Below are 20,690 nucleotides of genomic sequence, written 5' to 3' on the forward strand. Positions count from 1 at the left end.
GTTTAAAGGGTTATAAGCTTTGGAACCCAGTAACAAGGAAGGTTGTGTACAGCCGAGATGTGGTGTTTAGAGAGGTGAAATATGTTATCAAACATGAAGTCCAACCAAAGGAACCTAAGAAGATAGAGTTTGAGCTAAAGGAGGAAGAATCAGACTCTACAGCAGATGAGGAATCAGAATATGAAGAGCCACAAACTCCAGGTGTGAGAAGATCAGTTCGAGAAAGACGACAGCCAGAAAGGTATAGTCCATCTGCTTTCTATTCAAATTTTGTTTTATCTATTATTGATGATGATCCCAGAACTGTGAAGGAAGCGGTAGATTCAGAGGATGGAAAACTCTAGAAAGAGGCCATGGTTGATGAAATGGCATCTTTGCACAAAAATGAGGCTTGGGATCTGGTGGAGTTGTCGGCTGGAAGGAAACCCATTGGCAGCAAATGGGTGTTCAAGAAGAAGATAAATGCAGAAGGAAAGGTGGAGAAATACAAAGCTCGGTTGGTAGCAAAAGGTTATTCCCAGGTGCAGGGAATTCATTCTGGTGATATTTTTTCTCCTGTTGCCAAAGTAGCTTCTATTAGATTACTTTTATCTATTATTGCTGCTTTTGATTTTGAGGTAGAACAGATGGATGTGAAGACAACATTTCTTCACGAGGATCTGGAAGAGGAGATCTACATGAAGCAACCTAGAGGCTTTGTAGTGAAGGGTAAGAAAGAACTGGTATGCAAGTTAAAGAAGTCTTTGTATGGGTTAAAACAGTCACTAAGGATGTGGTATCAGAAATTTGATACATTTATACGAGGACTTGGCTTCACCAGAAGCAAAGCAGATCACTGTGTGTATTTTAAATTAATTGGTGACCGTATTATTTATCTAGTATTGTATGTGAATGATATGTTGTTGGTTGGAAATGACAAAGAAATTATCCAGGATTTGAAGACCCATTTGTCCTCCAAATTCGACATGAAAGATCTTGGTGCTGCAAACTATATTTTGGGCATGGAAATTAAAAGAGATCGGACAAAGAGGAAGCTCTGGTTAAACCAGAGGAAGTATGTCGAGACAATATTGTAGATATTTAATATGCAGGATAGTAAACCGGTGAAGGTTCCTATTCTTGTAGGTGTAAAGTTATCTGCTGAACAGTGTCCCAAGACACAAGAAGAGGAAGAGGACATGTCCTGTGTCCCATATGCAAGTGTAGTCGGTAACCTGATGTATGCGATGGTCTGTACTAGACCAGACATTGCACATGCAATGGGAGTATTGAGCAGGTTTATGTCAAAACCAAGGAAGGAGCACTGGACAACAATGAAGCGGGTTTTTAGGTATTTTCGTGGCAATAGTGATTATGGTTTGTGCTACTAAGGAAGACCATGATTGGATAGAGTGTTGGATATTCGTGGCTTTGTTGATGCAGACTGGGTTGGAGATCTGGATCAGAAAAGATCTACAAGTGGGTATGTGTTTAACCTATTTGGAGGTGTAGTCAGTTGGATGAGTAAGAAACAATCTATAGTGGCACTATCAACTACAGAGGCAGAATACATGGCAGCCACTCATGCAAGCAAGGAAGCAGTTTGGTTGCAGAGATTGTGTTCAAATATGGGGTTAGTACAGGGAGCTATAAGGATAGACTGTGACAGCCAAAGTGCAATTTTCTTGGCAAAGAACCCTGCATATCATTCAAAGACAAAGCACATTGATGTTCAGTATCACTTTGTGAGGGATATGATAGAAGACAAAAAGGTGTTGCTGGTAAAGGTGGACACTTTGAAGAATGATGCAAATGTATTAACAAAATCTGTGAGCTCTAAGAAGTTCTCTTGGTGTAGAGAGACAATGGGCATTGTAGGGCTGGATAAATAGCTAAGCTCTCTTGTGGCCCCCTGTGGAAAGAAAACAACAAGTGGGAGAATGTTGGGTTGTGTTATATTCTTTCACGACTAGCCCACGTAGTTAACCGGGGGGTTAGAATGGAGGCGGAGTCCCCCCTTCGTTGCGCCAATTGCGTAGCGGGGGGAGTCACAGGGATTTTGAGGGGTGCAGGTAACCCCACTCTATGGGGTCCGGAGCAACGCCCTGAAAAATTTTGGTTTTGGACCTTATGTTAGGTTTGGCAGACCTACCTATGGTTTTGTGCATGATTTTCGCACATGGTTTTGGGCGCGATGGTTTTCGGTCCATGGTATTGGATTCTTCAGCATGTATAAATATGTATTGTAACATTGAAAGGAATATAATGAAAAATCAAGCTGGTAGTCCCAGTTTTGGGATCCAGTGGGAAAATCTCTGTGTATATGTGTTTTATGTGTTATGCTCTCGCATTGTTTATTTTCTGTGTTTTAGAATTCGTATACAGGTAATTTCTGTACGGGGTTAAAACCTTCACACACATTTCATGTATCAACATGCCAACTTTTATTTTTTTATTTAAGTTTTACTTAATTTAATATTTTTCTTAATTTAACTCTTTTTTATTTTATTTATTTTTACTTTTTGTTAACTTTATTTATTCTTACTATTTTTATAGTTTACTTTTATATATATTTATTTAGAACTCCACTTTATTATTTTCTCTTTTTTTATTTTTATTTTATTATTGTATTATCTTCATTATTTATTATTGTATTATTATTATTATTTACTATCGTTATCTTCTATTTATTGTTTATTATTTATTTACCTATATTTTAATATTATATTATTTTATTTATTATTATTATTATTTTCATTATTATTAGGGGGTAGTGCATTGGACCTTTTCATCAATCCTTGTCCTCGCATCAACATGATGTCATTCCTTTCATTCTCAAGAACTAGGTTTTTCTTTTTATAATGGAAATGATTAGTTAGGGTTTTTATTCCTAGAGTTTTCTAACTCAAATCTTTTTCTAGGGTTTACAAACCTTGGTTTCTTCATGTTGGAGAATTTAACTAGTTTCGGTCTTCATAATTATCATTTGACTCGTGTCATTATGATTTCTCATGTATATATCAAAAGATTTAAAAAAAAAGGATATTATTTGTAAAGCATGGGTTTCATGCTCAATTCATTGATCTTCTAGGTCAAGCATTTGTATAATGCTATTAGGGTTCTCTTGAGTCAAAAGAGTCATTTTCATATTGTAAAAGATCCTCTTGTGCATTTATAAAATTTGAATGGACTCCCAAGACCAAGCTAGCATGCCATGATGAAGTTGGCCTGGAAAGGCCCATTTGAGCCCTCAAGGCTATGAAAAGAAGTGAACTTCAACCATTTGAAAACACAACTTGTACGCATTTGATCTACAATATGAGAGAAAAAAATAAGCAAAGAAGATCAAAGAAGACGGAAGAAGGTCTAACAAAGGAAGGAAAATCTAGCAAAGGCATAAAGTTTGATTTCTTTGCTCTATCACACTCGTGCAAGATCCTTCTAGGGTTTTTGGGCATACCACAGGTCCAAAGTTCTGAAGGAATAATTACAGACTTATTTATTTTGAAGGTCAAAAATTTGTCTAGTCTTGTTTTTTAGAAGGGTTTACTTCATTGTTCTGTGGAGACCTTGTCTTGGAGAAGATCTTCTGGTAAGTTGACTTGGTGCTTGGTAGTAGTCCTGAATTTTCAACTTGAGTGCTAGAAGTCTCATCTGAATTGAATCTGTAAGAAGAGAAATTTTTACTGGTTTTTGCTCTGGCTTGGAGCCTATATCTTGTGTTCATCTTTCTTGCTTGGGATCTTCATGGTTTTTGGCAATTGTTTAATGATAAGAACATAATATACAAAGAAGAAGAAATAGATATAATATCACAAATAATTGTCAACTAAAGAGAAATCATTGTTCTTATTTCCATAATGGATTTCTCACCATGGTATCATAGTGAGGTTTATAAAGGATGTTGAATATCACATTGTTCTGAAGCATCATGGTTTGGTTACATCCCTGAATTTGCATTACAATGATAAACTCGCACTCTCTGTTCTGATTTCCACTTTGTGGTATCAATGGTATTGTTACTATAACTCGCTGACTACAATCCTGTAATTTGTATATAGTTAAGGTGAAGGGCTCGCATCTGTGATCTCTCAAGCGTGACTGTAATGACTCGCTAGTTTCACTGGCACTGAGTTGACTAAGGCCCACACTATTTTTTAATTCCTGTAGCCTGAATAAATTTGTAGGGATCGCGTGAGTCCTATGCAAATCGTTTTGATTTTTTTCTTTGGCTCATGTGACATTCATACAATGTAATGGCTCGTTTTAGGATGGATCTCTAGCTCAGATATATATAAAATAATGAACTCGCACTATGATCGTGCTCTATATAAGATGGCATCGCATTTCAATATGTGACTAGGATAGTGACAACTATGGTTTGTTTCACACGTCTCTGTGGATACTGCAATTTGCACCTTTGATGGCATGATGCATCACATATTTGACCTCGCATATATATTTTTGTTTTGAAATTTGACCTAAAGGACGGCCTCGGATGTTCATAAAAGTGGCATCATTCACATTTTTATAGTTCATATATATATATATATATGGTGACATCACATAGATGAATCGCTCTCGAGGCTTGGATAATCAAATGTATGGCTCCAACATGAATCTTTGAGGCTCAGCTCTATGTTCTAACAATGGCATAATAAGAGATTTGGATGGTTCGCATTTGTTGAAGTATTGTGGCTTGCATATCATGGTTCATTTTCTAGTATACTATACAACGCGATGACAGTAACATCACTTTATGGCTTGCATTCATGGAATTTTCTTGATTTATGTGTTCACTTGATTCCAAGAAAATATACATTAATGATAAGGTTGGAGATGACTGTAAGATGTTTTTCAGTAATATGTATAGAAATTATGTAAAGTCGACCTGGAGCCTTGAGAGAAAAGATTTGATATGATAATGAGTCGATGGCAATCATCATTGACTAATGACTTAACAAAGGCACATGGAAGAAGATATGTGAACTTTTGTTGGAAGAGTGAGTCAGCGAATCCTTGTGAAAAAAAAAAATCCATGAGGTATGTAAAAAAAAGCCACGAGGTACGTATACTTTGTTTTTATGTTGTAAATTAAGATTATAATAAAGGGTCTGACTAGTGGTTAGGGTTTTGCAATGATGCTTTGTATGATAGAAATCTAGGGTTAGTAGATATTACTTTTTTTGTATCTAGGGTTTATAAACCCTAGATGGGATTTGGATTAGAAAGTCTTCAAAAAAAAAAAAAAAAAAACTAACCCTATTTTTTATTATTTTTTCTATAAAAACCATAGCCATTGAAATAAAGAAATCTAGGGTTTGCAAATAATCCAAGGTATATGATAAACATTAGTGGGTTGAATTGGATAAATCCTAGGATGTGACATCAAAACCCTAGGGTTGATGTTTTCGCTGAAAGTAAAAACCTTATCAAGGGTAAGATCAAGGAATTTAGGAACGTTAGGAGTTCACCCTTTGAGACACCATGGAAACCATAGATTAACAAAATTGACATCATGCTTTTGTCTTTGTATATTCTTGCTTGGTTGTACTTGGCAGTAAACATTGCAGGTACATAATAAAGGAAGCAAGACAAGAAGGATGGCATAGCAGTGCAGTTATTGTGCTTTCTTATTGAAAATGATGAGCATGATGGAAAGAGGGAACTGTAAGGACCCTAATGGACATTCTGAGTTCATAGGAACACATTTATGACATGAAGATCAAGCATGGGATTATGATACTAAAATTAGAGTCTAGATTATCAAGTTGCTTTCGAAAAAATCATCTAGCACTCAAAATTAAGAAGATTGGGACCAGATTGCATATTATTATTCATTCGAACATCTTTCTAACATAATGTTAGAGGTAGTCATTTTGCAAAGATGGATCGTCAAAGATCTTATAAGAAAAATTATTTAGGAGGTTCTAAGAATAAGTATTTTGACATGATTGGTATATATTCCATTTAGTATGGAAACAATACTTTTAAGGATGAAGAATGCAGATGGTCAAGTTGCAGTCTTTCCACTCCTAGGAAAGAACACTATCTTCAATAGGTATAAGAAGCAGGGTCATTTAATATTGACAGCTAGATGTTTGTATGGAAGGAAAGATAACATAAGATATTGATCAACATCAAGAATAGTCTCTGGAAGAAAGAAAGGGAGTTAACAATAACAACTCCTAGGAAGATATTGTAACTTGGTAATCAAGTTCAATCCATGGGCACTTTGATTGATGTGAATGCATGGAGAAATGTGGAGATGGATGAAGAAAATTAAACTAATAAACAAATAATACACACTCACACTCATAAAATAAATATCAGAAATATAGAAAAACCAGACATGGCAGAAAAGGCATGAGAGACTTTCGTGTAGTCTCTCATTCTCATGAATTTCATTATTAAAATAATGTTTATGATACATATAAATACATGAGGCAGTTGTCTTAAGATAGTGCATCTATATTGAACAAACTTGGTTAAGAAAATATCTCAACAACACACTAATCTAGGAGCCTAACTAGTTGGAGAGAATCTCTCAACCAACTAAGCTTAAACTGACTCCTAACCATGAAGAACAAACTCAGTCTAGAAAGGTTGGATTAAATCCTTACTTTCATGATTTTAATTAATTTAATTATTTGGACTTAGAATTGTTTTTAATGTGAGAGTGAGGCTAACGTTCCCTCCCTCAATGATAAGTCCAAATTAAGAACCGGGAACCATCTTCCAAGTTCTCAAGTTGTTCCTCAAAAAACATTTGTTTGAAAAACCTCCAAAGATGGATGCTAAAGAAACTACAATATGAAGAGACCATGAGTCAGTTGCATGTCTGATTCATCTCTGAATGTCACTTGACAAATCCATCATGTGCCAAGCTGCAAAAGAATCCAACTGTCCTTTGCTTGAAATCAGCATCCTGTGTCCACTGACAAAATATTGAGAACGCCCACTGGCTGATGATGTCGAAAAATAAGTCATTGTTGCTTTTGCTATATTTGAAAACTCCTCACAGCTGACTTTGTTGTCGATCGCCCACTAGTGAATTTTGTTGATGCTTACTCACTCATGAAAATTCCCACTAGCTGCTTCGCTGATGTTGTCGAGACTTTCAGTCTGACAACCACTGAAAATTCCCACTGGTTGCTTCGCTGATGTTGTTGAGACTTTCAGTCTGACAACCACTGTGAATTTCATTGACATTTTCCCCCCTTTGTCAGCTGAAAGGAGAGACAATCTTCTTCAAATTATCTCTGAACTCCCCCCCTTCAGGTGTAGGAGTGTTTCACTGGTGTACTCCCCCGTTCAACTGCACGAGAGTACCATCTTCATTTTTACTGTTGGCTGCATTATGTGTGAGTGAATTCGATTGTAAAAATTATACAATCTTCTGACCATGGATGACCATTCCCAGGGATAAATCCATGAATAATCAATCTTCAATCTGCTTAATTGTTTTTGTTTGCTGCATTGTGCTGATGAATGATTTGACTTGCCACAATGGTGACAAGGATGGAGATCAAAACACTGATCTTCCAAATGATTGGTTCTTTGACAATGAAGGCATTTTGGTTTGATTGCAACTTCAGTTTGCGTGTATTTCTGTTTGTCTGCAACTGTCTCATGGCTTGTTGATGTTATTGGATCAAGAAATCCTGCACTGATGAACTTGATTGGCTTAAACAATCGGGAATGTGCAAGTTGTTTTCATCTTTGTCATATCCTAATCCTCGTCGATTTTTGTTACTTTGAATTTCTTCCCATGGCTTGATGATTGGTTTGGAAGAAAGTTGAACTGGATCAGGGACCACTTCGACACTTGAAGTTGGTTGGATCAGTGACTTGGAATCAACATCTTTATCTTCATCTGTACGAATGAAAGACTTGGAAACATCACTCTTCTGTTGCAACTCATCTCTTTGAAGTTGTGACTCCAGTTGAAGAAACTCAATCATTTCATGTGCATGTTGAAGATGCACTTGAATATCAGCAAGAGTTGTTTTGTTGATGTTCACCATGTCGCCAGCTGATGATAAAATCAAATTGTTAAGAATTTGGGACAGTTGAATGTGTGTCGCCATGTTAGCTTGCTCACTTTGAATTTAGGCTCGCTTGTACTGTTGCTGATTGTTGATGCTTTAAACACTTGCTAGAGTTTTATAACTTGGTTGCTTGAACTCTTGATTTCACGCTCGCTTGATGACGATCGCTTTGCTTGAATGCTTCACTGACACTTTGTGAATGCTTCAATCAACTTCACACTGGCTCGTTTGTTGTAGATGTCGTGCTTTGAACTTTCACACTTGATTTTGACACGCTCGCTTGCTTGGTTGTTTGAATGACATGCTCGCTTGCTTTGTTGTTTGAATGACACGCTCGCTTGCTTTATTGCTTATTGCACTTGCGTTAAACACTGACTTGATTTGATTCTCACTTCAAGAATAGAATACACTTGTTTGATGATGATTGCTTGATAGATGGCTTGCTTGAACTTGCTTGATTGATTACTGACACTTTGTGAATTCTTGAATGTGCTGATTTTTAAAAAGGAAGGGTGTCGAACACTATCGAAAATGCACCCCAAGAGACAAATGACAAGTTCAATCTTGATGACTTAGTTGAATACTTACTTGACTTGATGTATTCACCTTAACAATTCAAATTAGGGTGTCGGTTACAACCGAGAATGCACCCGTACAATTCAGTTAAATAATGTCTATCTGTAAGTGATACAAAAAGTGTTGATGATGTGGATGGCGTCGTGGCTTGAAATGCTTGATTTTGTAGTGTCCTTAACTTGATTTCTTTGATTACATGATTTGAAATGTGCTTGCTTGGAAGATCATCTTATCAAATTGATGATGTGACGCTTTGTGCTTGTGTACTTAAGCTTGATTAAGTTTTCTTATACTTAAGCTTGCTTATGTGCATGTAGTTGTTTAAGCATAATACAAAGAGATAATTTGAACACAAGTCATGCACACGCATTCATTACACACAGTGTACCTAAGATCCCCTTATTCAATTTCGGGCGGATCTAGGACACAAGCACCACAAAAATTATGATTTTATTAATTACTGGAGTACATCATTCTTCAATGTCACAACTTTGTCGTGGAAACTTCTCAATGAGAATGTCACACTTGCAAACTTTGGAAGCAAATTGTCTTCAAAAAACTACCTGCACTGACTCAATCTCTCTCAAAGTAAAATATTACTTTGGATTACAATAAGGACTTTCACTCAAACAAATTCACTTATCCCTCCAAAATGTACAAAAATCACCTCTTACTTCTCACTCCAAAATATTCAAACATACCCTTATTACTCCAAAAACATCACTTTAGAAATAAGAAAACACATCTTATAAATGAAGTCACTTTAAAGTCACTCACATTGCCTTTTAAACTTTACAGCTTATGCATGTAAAAGTATATTAGCCATTCACTTTATGCATATAAAAATTTAAGCAGCGTTAACCATACATATCTTCTCAAAAGGTTCTCCACAGTAAGGTTACTTGCAAGATCGGTTGTGTTCGTGGCCCCTTTGATTTCGCCTGACAGTTACCCGCGCAACTCATGGCTCGGGCCTTGATCTGCTTCTTCTGTCTCCTCTCGACCCTTCCTCCGTGCGATTGATCTGCAGGCCCAACATCCGGGTTGATAGATCCACGTGGTTGCATGGCGTCTCGGGACAAATATGGCCTCATGGTTCTCTTATATATGCGCATCCGTCCTGATATGCTTCCACGGTCTTCGACTGTTGGATCAGTCCACAGATGCCACCGATTCGCTGTCTGGTCATACAAATATATCCCATCGATTACACAAGGGATGAGTTCATTGATTATGCGGCCTTGGCTCTTTTACAGGTTGCATGCAGGTGGCAGATTCCCCACACTGAGATTGCCGCAACAGCGATATACAGTCAGCTGCTCGACGTCGCAGGCTTGGGAAAACAATGGCCTTTCAGCCCTCCACGAAATAATATGGCTTCCAACTAGATATATCAATCGCCAAGTAATCGGCCTCCCTTATGACACAACAATTTGTTCGAATAAATTCATGGCTAGATTACGGATTCTTGATATCCGCTACACTGATCATGCAATGAAATCCCTTCATTCTCTCTATCAACTCTGTAGTCTCTCATTCTCATGAATTTTATTATTAAAATAATGTTTATGATACATATAAATACATAAGGAAGTTGTCTCAAGATAGTGCATCTATCTTGAACAAACTTGGTTGAGAAAATATCTTAACAACACACTAATCTAGGAGCCTAACTAGTTGGAGAGAATCTCTCAACCAACTAAACCTAAATTGACTCCTAACCATGAGGAACAACCTCAATCTAAAAATGTAGGATTAAATCCTAACTTTCATGATTTTAATTTATTTAATTATTTGGACTTAGAATTGTTTTTAATGTGAGAGTGAGGCTAACAATGGATCATGTGAAAGGATGTTGATCTCAAAGAACTCAAGTAGACATATTCTTTGATAAGAAGGCCATCATGATAAGGTAAGTCTCATATTAACATTTTCTTGGTTATTTGGATAACATATTGTTTTGTTTCTTGGAAGGATATTGCAAGAATGCATGATGCCAGTTGAGGCAAGTTCAACTGTGGGTGCTAAACTCAATTCAATAAATATATGGATTGAGTACATGGTTTTGGAAATTAAGAAGTCAAGGTGTTCACATCATCACCTTAGGATTGAAAGGTAGCAGTGTAAGAAGATAACCTATTGTTCATGTTCAACAAAGATCACTTTCATGCTTAGGAGCTATTATTAGCTTGAAATTTGATAAGGCTCAATATAATGCCTTCATTATTGTTGACTGAAGGAAAGTGATGTACAAGATTGATGGACTAAACCTTGTCACCAGATCAAAGGAAGAAGATAGCTCCATGATACCTAGAAAGGAAGGAAGCTCAAGATGCAAAGGAAAGAGGGAGCCATGCAACTATGAAGCGTTGGTAGCTTATACATTTTATGAAGACAAGTTATAAGGCTTGTGATGTTGACTTTACAAATTGGAAGGAAGTCATGAATTTTCTCTATATTTGAGAGGGAGTAAAGGAGCCTCCTTGAATAGGAGAAAGGATCTATTCCCTAAGCAAGAGGGAATGGGGATCTACTCTCTAATTCAGAGGGAGTGATGATGGACATCACATTTGTATTATATTTTCATGTGTCATGCACTTGACCAGGATTAACAGTCGTAAGTCTAAGTGAATTCCATGGAGAGAAAATGGTGGAGGATTGGATAAGCATGTGCGGTTTCCTTGAGAATAGATAATCCAAGAAAGGAAAGGTACCCACACTCTTTGAGGATAAGATAAGTATCGAAGATAAGAGTGGTCAAAGAGGATCGATATTCTTTGAGGATTAAGGGTTAAAAATCTAAGATAAGAATATTAGTCCTAAAAGGACATACCTAGTGAACATTTGAATGGGGTATGTTCCTTAAAGGTAGTGTGCTATCTCACATAAATCCTTCCAGCATAATGCTCTCGAATGAAGTTTAGATTCTCTAGTTAGGCCTCAAAGACAGTTTTAGTTATAATGTTGATGCTTATGGTTGGCTTATCAATCCGACTCTTCTTATGAGAACTCTTCAAATTGAGTATTGTCCGTGTACTAGTTGGACAATTATGAATACCTCCCTAGTTAAGAGGGAGTGTTGGAGAATGTAACTAGTTTTGGTCTTCATAATTGTCATTTGACTCATGTCATTGTGTATTTCTCATGTATATATCAAATGAAAAGAAAAATGAAAAATATGAAAAGAAGAAAAAGGATATTATTTGTAAATCATGGGTTTAATGCTCAATTCATTGGTCTTCTAGGTCAAGCATTTGTACAATGCTCCTAGGGTTCTCTGGAGTCAAAAGAGTCATTGTCATATTGTAAAAGACTCTCATGGGAATTTGTAACAAGAAGAGAATTATTATTTTGTTTCTAGAAAATTCGAATGGACTCCCAAGACCAAGTCGTCCAACCATGATGAAGTCATCTTAGAAAGGCCCATTTGAATCTCAATAAGGATATAAAAGGAAGTGAAATTAGACCATTTGAAAACACAACTTGTACACATTCAATCTGCAATATGAGAGAAGAAAAATAAGCAAATAAGATCAAAGAAGACAGAAGAAGTTCTAGCAAAGGCACAAAGTTTGATTTTTCTGCTCTATCTCACTCGTGTAAGGTTTTTCTAGGGTTTTTGGGAAAACTGCAAGTCTGAAGTTCTAAAGGCATAATTATAGACCTATTTGTTTTGAAGGCCAAAAATTTGTCTAGTATTGTTTTTGGAAATGGTTTACTTCATTGTTCTGTGGAGACCTTGTCTTGGAGAAGATCTTCTAGTAGGCCGACTTGGTGCTTGGTCATAGTCCTGACTTTTTGGTCTTGTTTCCTAGAAGCCTCATTTGAATTGAATCTATAAGAAGAGAATTTTTTACTAGTTTTTTCCCCTTGGAGGGGGTTTTCCCTGGCTTGGACCCTATATCTTGTGTTCATATTTCTTATTTGTGATCTTCATGGCTTTTGGAAATTGTTTGATGATAAGAACATAATAAACAAAGAAGAATAAATAAATATAATATCACAAATAATTGCCAAGAGAAATCATTGTTCTTACTGCCATAATGGATTTCTCAACACTTCGAAGTCTTCAAGATCTGTCATTTTTGGAAATGCAAATTCTCCAAGCATGTTGATGAGTTAGTTGCAAAACCCTAGAGATGCCATTGACAAGCCATCTATATAGGATTTCATTTATGTATCTCAAAGACCTAGATTCCTTGTGCAAGGAAAGAAATTGTATGCTAACATATCAACAATCTACACAAACCCTTTTTCTAACACATATTTATCTTTCAAGAGAGAAACTCATTCATGTCCTAAGAGACTTGACATTATATGTACTAAAGTTAGAATAGGTCATTAGTTGCAAATAATATGCATATCGTATTTAACATTACTTTTCCTTCCTTGCAAAGATATGATCTTTTGACCTTCTCCTTGGCATGTGTCATTTGCTGCCAATAGATATACTACAAATCAGACTTCAGTGAATTGGTTTTGTTGATGTAATTTGTGAATGCTTCATGTACTAGTAACATAATAGTAAGCTTCAAATGTCATGTCACAATTCTTCAACATCTCAGTGTAGGATACGAACCAAGGAAATTCCTTTAGGTTGATTTCTTTGACAAACTTCAAAAATAGATCGGATTTATGGTGGAATTCGCTCCTATTATGTATAGAAAGATAGTGTGCGTAGTATGTGAGCTTCACAAAATTGTGCCTCAAAGATGTGCTTCAAAGTATTTTCGTTCGATTTTGTCCATACACTTCTGCAACGAGGTCTTCGAACATTGATATTGGAGTTATCAACAAAGGATAGCAACAGTTTGTATGTATTCTTCGGATGTCATTGCAGAGATCTAGTCTCTTGTAATTATGAATCTTCTTCAACTGATGTATATTGTTTTTCTTCAACATAGGTGCCTCAGTCCTTTTTCCCTCAATATCGGGTACAAACCACAGAGATGAATGTGTTCGGTCTTCAAAAGAGATGTACATTCTGGTCACAATATGTCATATTTTTGTCCTCTAGATGTCATGTCACTTAGATATAGGAAGCTTGTTTCAATGTAGTGAAATGTACCACATGAACTCGCATTAACCCAAAAATATATGTCATAGGAACTAGCTTTATCATTGAGAGATATTTTATCATCATAGTAACTCATATCATCATGGAAATAAATGCATATTTATCGCAAAACTAGGTGTCTTAACTTACTCACATTCCACAGAAGAAGGTGCCTCATCTTGCTCGCATATGCTTCATACGTCCATATCCAAATTGTAATTATTGAATTATTGATTGAACTAAGGTCCATAGTAATGTCATTGGTTTCTTATATTCACAACAATGGTCTTGGTCTTCTCTTCTTGGCCTAGACTTCTCTAAAGCTCGATCTAGCCACCAATATGTGTTTTCCAGTGGCTCACATCTCAGAGAGTTTTGTGCATTATTGTACCTTACATCATAAACATATGTATGCCTTGGATCATAGGAATATGTAACTTGCATTATGAGTAGTTTTGTGTCTCAGATTCAGACTAGTCACAAAGTCTTAGCCTTTTGCATAACAGAGATATTTAGCCTCATAATATTTCTTGGATTCCATAGGGAAATCGAATTTATGTCTCCTCGGAACTTGGACTTCAATCAAGGTCACAGAAATTCAGAATTTTCTTGAACTCGGACTTCAAACAAAGAATGATGATATCCTTCTATAATTCTAGTACTTTCCATAATCTTCTTAAAGGTTTATGGTTGAGATACGTGTGTATATTTGAGAGGGAGATAAACGTTGTAAAGGTGTCTTTAAGAATGTTCAGATGTTGATGAACAAGATTGGTGGGTGGGTGAGTGAGAACTTGATGATTCTAAGAGCCTTCAAAGATGTATTCTTCCAACCTGTCTTTTGGAAAGATGATTGTTGTAATATTGTCTTCAAATAAGCCAACTAGAAGTGATCTTCAAATTGTCTTCCCTACACCTTAGCTCTGATACCATGTTGAGAAATCAAGATGCTTGTAGATTAGAGTAGATTTCTCTTAACTTGATAATTACTTGTGAATGTTTGTTGGCTTCTTATTAAATTTATATTCTCTTCATCAAGAAAATACGAAAATATACAAAACATGAATATCACAAGAAACAAAGAACACAAGAAAATAGTCTCCAAGCCAAGGAAAAACCCCACAAGGGGGAAAACCCAAGAAAATCCTCTTCTTATAGAATCAGACCAAAGTGAGATATCCAAGGCCCAAGACCAAGACCAAAATTGCTACAAAGACCCAATTCATCCCTCCTCCATGCCATCTCCAACAATTCATAGTCAACAAAGGTTAATGTTGGTCAAATATCTGAATTATGGTTAATCCTTGAAAATTCGGCCCATGAAGTTTCGGGCACTAAAATTTTGGCCTTGTAATAGCCTTAGAAAACCGTAAGAAAAGCATGCAAGTGTAAATAGAATTAGGGCAAAAATCAAATCGTCTTCTCTCTCCTTTGATTTCACTGGTTTTTCTTCTTTTATTGGCACAAAAATCGATGTGTGTGATGATTGATCAAATGAGATCAAACTTCCTTGTATTTATACATGTCCAAGAGGTTGAATAGTTGCCCCTTTAGCATGACTTGTCTAGGAGGGTCGACTTGGGCTGTGGAGGAAATTTTGACTCTATTTTACTCAAGATAAAATAATTTTCATTTTCTTACAAGAAGTCCAAATGGGACTTTGACTCAATAAACAAACAAACAAAAAAATTGACTCAATTGACCTTGTAAGCATGAAGAACATGCTTTGACTAGAAATAAAATAATAATAATGAATATAATAAGTACATCAATGACACATTTGTATCACATTATGAAGACTCACACTAGTTACATTTTCAACACTTCTTTGTTTGATTTTCCACTAGAAGCTTAAATTATTTAAACCTATCAACGACTTCATATTTCTTCCTGAAGAAATATACCCATTTATTTCTTGAGAAGTCATATATAAATGAAATATTCATTACGCCCTCTTAGCACTAGAGGAAAGCCTCATTCGATTTTGTCTCCCATATGCATAATGTTCACATAAATAAAAATCCAAAGATAAATTAGACATAGCTTCTACCATACCATTACCATGTAGTATTTGAAGGCCTTTCTCTAAAATATGTCCAAGTCTTTCATGCCACAATATAGTCTTTTCTCCAAAGATTACCAGATTTTTTGCTCCACTCTTGAGAACAACACAATTGTTTCACTCATCAATAACATTACTTCCCAACAACTTGTAAATATTTCTAATACAAACTCCCCTCATCAATACCAAGGCTCCTTGAACCATCTTGTAGGTATCTTTCTCAAACGTTGTTTTTACACCGACATCATCTATCATGCTTACAAGATTATATTTTTTGACAATTCTAGAATGTGAAAAACACCAGGGAGTGTTATAATCCTTCCACCTATCAACTTAAACTTGAATTTTCCTCATCCTGTGATTCTATTTTTCTTGTCATCACCTAGGAAGACATCACCACCCTCATATCTCTCATACTTGCAGAAACACTCCCTATGGGGAGTCATATGAAAGGATGCACCTGATTCAATCATCCATGCCTCATGATCTACATGTGTACTTGAAGAACCCAAGTACACATCCCCACCTTCATTTGAGGTGGTTTTCGCCTCTATATAAGGAGCATCGTCAAATCCCTTTCCTTTCTTAGTCATTTTGGATCTACAATTTTTCCTGTGGTGCCCTTCTTTTTTGCATTTCCAACATACCTTTACAAATTTCCCTAGATATTTAGATCTCCCAATTGAGGAGTTATTTCTATTTTTGTATTGGGAGCATCCTCTTACAAACAAGGCATATTTAGGCTCTCCATGTTTTTCTATCTCATCGCCTCTAACAATAAGGATGAGACTATTTCATCAAAATTCAAGGTAGTTGCATTACTACCTATGGAAACAACCAGACTATCCCATGAGTATAGTAGAGAACATAATAGATTAATGCACTTATCCTCATCTAAAATCTTAATATCAAAAGATAACATATGACTTACCACAATGTTGAAGGCATTCAGATGCTCTATCACCGAGTATCCATCTTTCATCCTCAGGTTATACAGCGTCTTCTGTAGGAACAATTTATTTAGTAGGGACTTAGACTAATACAAAGTCCCTAACTTGTCCTAAAAATATTTTGATGTAGATTCTCCTGAAACATTAAGTAATATTGAATCTAAGACACACAACCTTATTGTCCTATTTCCCTTTTGATCCAACTTGGTCCAGTCTTCTATTAACATTGTTGTCGGTTTAATACCTAGATCCACAAAGATCCATTGATATTTATCCACCAACAGAACCTTCATCTTAAGCTTATATCACTCAAAACTCTATCCATTAAATTTCTCAATCTCTATCTTTCCATTGTTCACTATTTCCTTTCACCACAAGAATTGATCCTACATATCTCCCATTATAATAGGGTCTACCACATGCCTAAGTAAAAAATCCTTAGCCACAAAGGTGTCTACATATCTCCCATTACAATAGGGTCTACCACATACCTGAGTAAAAACTCCTTAGCCACAAAGGCATCCCCTTGAAGCAATCATTGCTCTAATACCAAATCTAGGTTTTAAACATGTACAGAAAAATTTTGTAAATGAATTCTTAAAAAAAGACAGAAAAAATACAATGGCAATCACAGAAAATATACACGGATTTTTCTCCTGGAACCCAAAACTGGGAAAACCAATTTTATTTTTCATTATATATACATATCGTAGCATTCATAAAGCCCCTAATCCATTAACCCAGTATTATAATATAATTTTAGTTCCTTTGATCGGATGTACAAAACCATGGGCAAAACCACCATGCGCCTGAAAACCACTAACAACAAAAACAATCGAACAAAAAAAAAGACACAAAAACCAACCAAAAAAAATTTGGGGCATTGCCTTGAACCCCATGTAGCGGGGCTACAGCACCCCTTGTTACCCCCCCTGCCACTCCCAACACAACATATCGCGCATATGGATACACGTGCAAAGAATATAACACATACCCAACATATAACAAGGAAAATGGAATTCATTTTAGTGATAAGAGCAAAGGTTTCATTATAGTCAACTCCTTCAACTTGAAAGAATCCTTTAGCAACTAAATGTTCCTGTGTATTTAAACATTTCCAATTGATGCACTTAGTGTTGTATACCCATTTACAATTCCCAAGTTTTCTTCCTTTCGGAAGAGGTACAAGTTCCCAAGTATCATTTGCCATTATGGAATGATATTCTTCATTCATTTTTTCCCTGAATCCAAGTGGCCTAAAGCTTCTACAAATGTTTTGAAATCATGATTCTTTGAAACTCGAGACAAAAGAGAGGAGGTTTGTTGGAACTGCGAGAGTATGACATTGATTTATAGGATCACCGACAAGGTCATTAACTACTTCACATGTTGAATAGACCCATCAAGGAGGTTGTGGTGTTAGTGTAGGTTCATGTTCAATGGACCCATATGGACTAAGGTGAGTAAGAAGAGGTGTATTTTCATCCTCATTGTCATCGTTTGAAGAAGAAACCAAAATAGGAAGAGAAAGTGAAACTAATGGCGAAGATGGCTCGCGTGTCGAAGAGGGCACAACTGCGAAATTAGGCTCACAAGCCAAGATATTTTCATAAAATTTAACATCTCTTCTAATGATTATTTCATTGGAGTGAGGTTGAAGAAGTATATAACCTTTTACATACTTATAACATCCAACAAAAATACACTTCTCACTTTTACGCTGCAAAGTTTTCCCCTTTTCATCAAGAATATGAGCCCACGCTACACTACCAAAGATATGAAAGTGGCTTACATTTGGGTTAATGTTAGTACATGACTCTTTCAATGTTATATTGCTTAAATCCTTTATAGGAGGGAAATTTACTATGTAATTTTTACAATTGATTGCTTCCAGCCAACAATGAAGAATTAATCTCTTAGATTGAATCATATAATTAGCCATTTCCTTTTGTGTACAGTTATTTCTTTCAGCAACACCATTTTGTTGTGGTGTATATGGAATAGTATGTTGCATTTGAATTCCATACATAGTGCAGTAAGTTGTGAATTTGTTGTTGACATATTCACCTCCATTATTCTTAATCTTTGCAGTTGATCTCCATATTTTTTTTCTACAAAGGCTTTGTAGGCTAAGAATAAGTCGAAAAATTCACTCTTTTAAGTTTTAAGAAATAAACTCAAGTGTGTCTGGAGAAGTCATCAATGAAGGTTAAGAAGTAATTGAAGCCAAATAAAGGAGGAGAAGAAAGTGGACCACATAAGTCACTATGAACAAGCTGCAAACGATTCAAAGTGTGCCAAGAGGCACATTTTTCAAAACTATTCTGATGATGTTTGTCAAGAACACAATTAGCACAAACACCATCCCTACAAGAAAAGAGAGGAAGACCAATCACCATATTTTGTATTACATAGTTGTTGGGGTGAGTGATAGTTTAGATGATCAAATCGTCCATGCCAAAGTTTGTTCAAGTTATCACTATGAACAATAAAAACTGAGGAAAAAGGTGATGGCTCAAAGTTGTCAAAATTAGACAACTGAGTAATATCATCAACTATTCTAGTGGAAAGGGCATGCTTAGGATCTTTCAAATCCTTGATTATAACTTGTTGAGTTGAAAACTCTATTGTTTTACCTTCACCTTAATAAGTGATCTGATATATTGATAAAAGGTTGCAGAAAAGACTTGGAACACAATATATCGATGAAATGACTGTTATCTATTTGAATTGTTCCCTACCCTACAACACTGGGAGATCTATCATCACCAAAAAATATTTGTTTCGTGTTATAATCATTAAAAGTAGTAAAAATGGTTTTATCCTTAGTCGTATGATAAGATGCTTCACAATGAAAAATCCATCCAACAGAATAACAAGTAGAGGTTTGCATTGAAGGAGAATTTGGAAGCAAAAAGTGCATGTTCATAAGAAGTGTTAGAAGAAAAATCAAGACTAATGTTATGTTTCTTCATTGCTAAGGCCTCCATCCTTTTAAACCATTTAGACTCCACATGTTCATCTTTCCTACAACAATTGCAATGTTTATTAGTCTTCTTACTGTTTGATTTTGGTATTTTTTCACCATTGGCAGTGGACACTGTTTGAGAGGGTTTGGGACCCTTATTTTTCTTGTTTTTGCAAGGATGTTGCTTTTTTGGATGTTTGGCTTTATCTCTCTATTGGGCCACTAGGACCTTGTCAGATGTACATGATGTACATGTAGTGCTAAGCGTTCCAATATGCAAGAACTTGTTTTGTTCTCTAATCAGAGAGTCGTAAAAAAATACAAAAGAATGTTTGATAGGCATTCCCCAAAGCTTCTTTAGTGCCATGAAATGTATATACAAAAACAAAATATGTAGAACCGAGCTTAGAAATAACAATATATATGCAACGTTTATTCTTTAGTTCGACTTGACAATTCAATAGTAAATGTCTAAATGTTTTGAACTTAGATAAAGAATACTCAATGCAATTGAAATCATTAGGACTTAAATCCATGATTTGGTTTTCAAGTTGATGATATCTAATAATATTAAGTTCACCAAATATCTTTTTCATTTTTTCCCAGACTTCATTTGAATCATTGATTACTTGAATATGAAATCGCAAATCGGGAGAAACGAACATTCTGATTAATCCATGTGTTTCGTCATTCATGTTATTCCATTTGGCTCTCTTATCAACATCAATGGAGGGAATTTATTGTCCCAAGGTAATCTAGCACATCCTTTACTTAATACATCCTCTATTTGGGATTTCCAAAAGTAGTTGGTACTAGTAAGTAAAAGTTCGATTGAAATGGACATATTAAAATATGTAAATGATATAGTTTCAAATATTGAAAATGACTATTTCGATGGAAAGCACCCAAAAAATAGGTTGTTTCAAAAAAACAACACTAAGAATAGACCTCACATGTGAAAGTTATGCCATTTTTAAAAAAGGAATTAACAATAACAAAGAGCCATATGGCAAGAAGTTAGCTTGTGTGGCGATGGATGTTAATGAAA

Source organism: Pinus tabuliformis, chromosome 5_2, assembly GCF_031772625.1.
Source record: "Pinus tabuliformis cultivar Carrire ecotype Pingquan chromosome 5_2, CPIR1, whole genome shotgun sequence".
NCBI lineage: Eukaryota > Viridiplantae > Streptophyta > Pinopsida > Pinales > Pinaceae > Pinus > Pinus tabuliformis.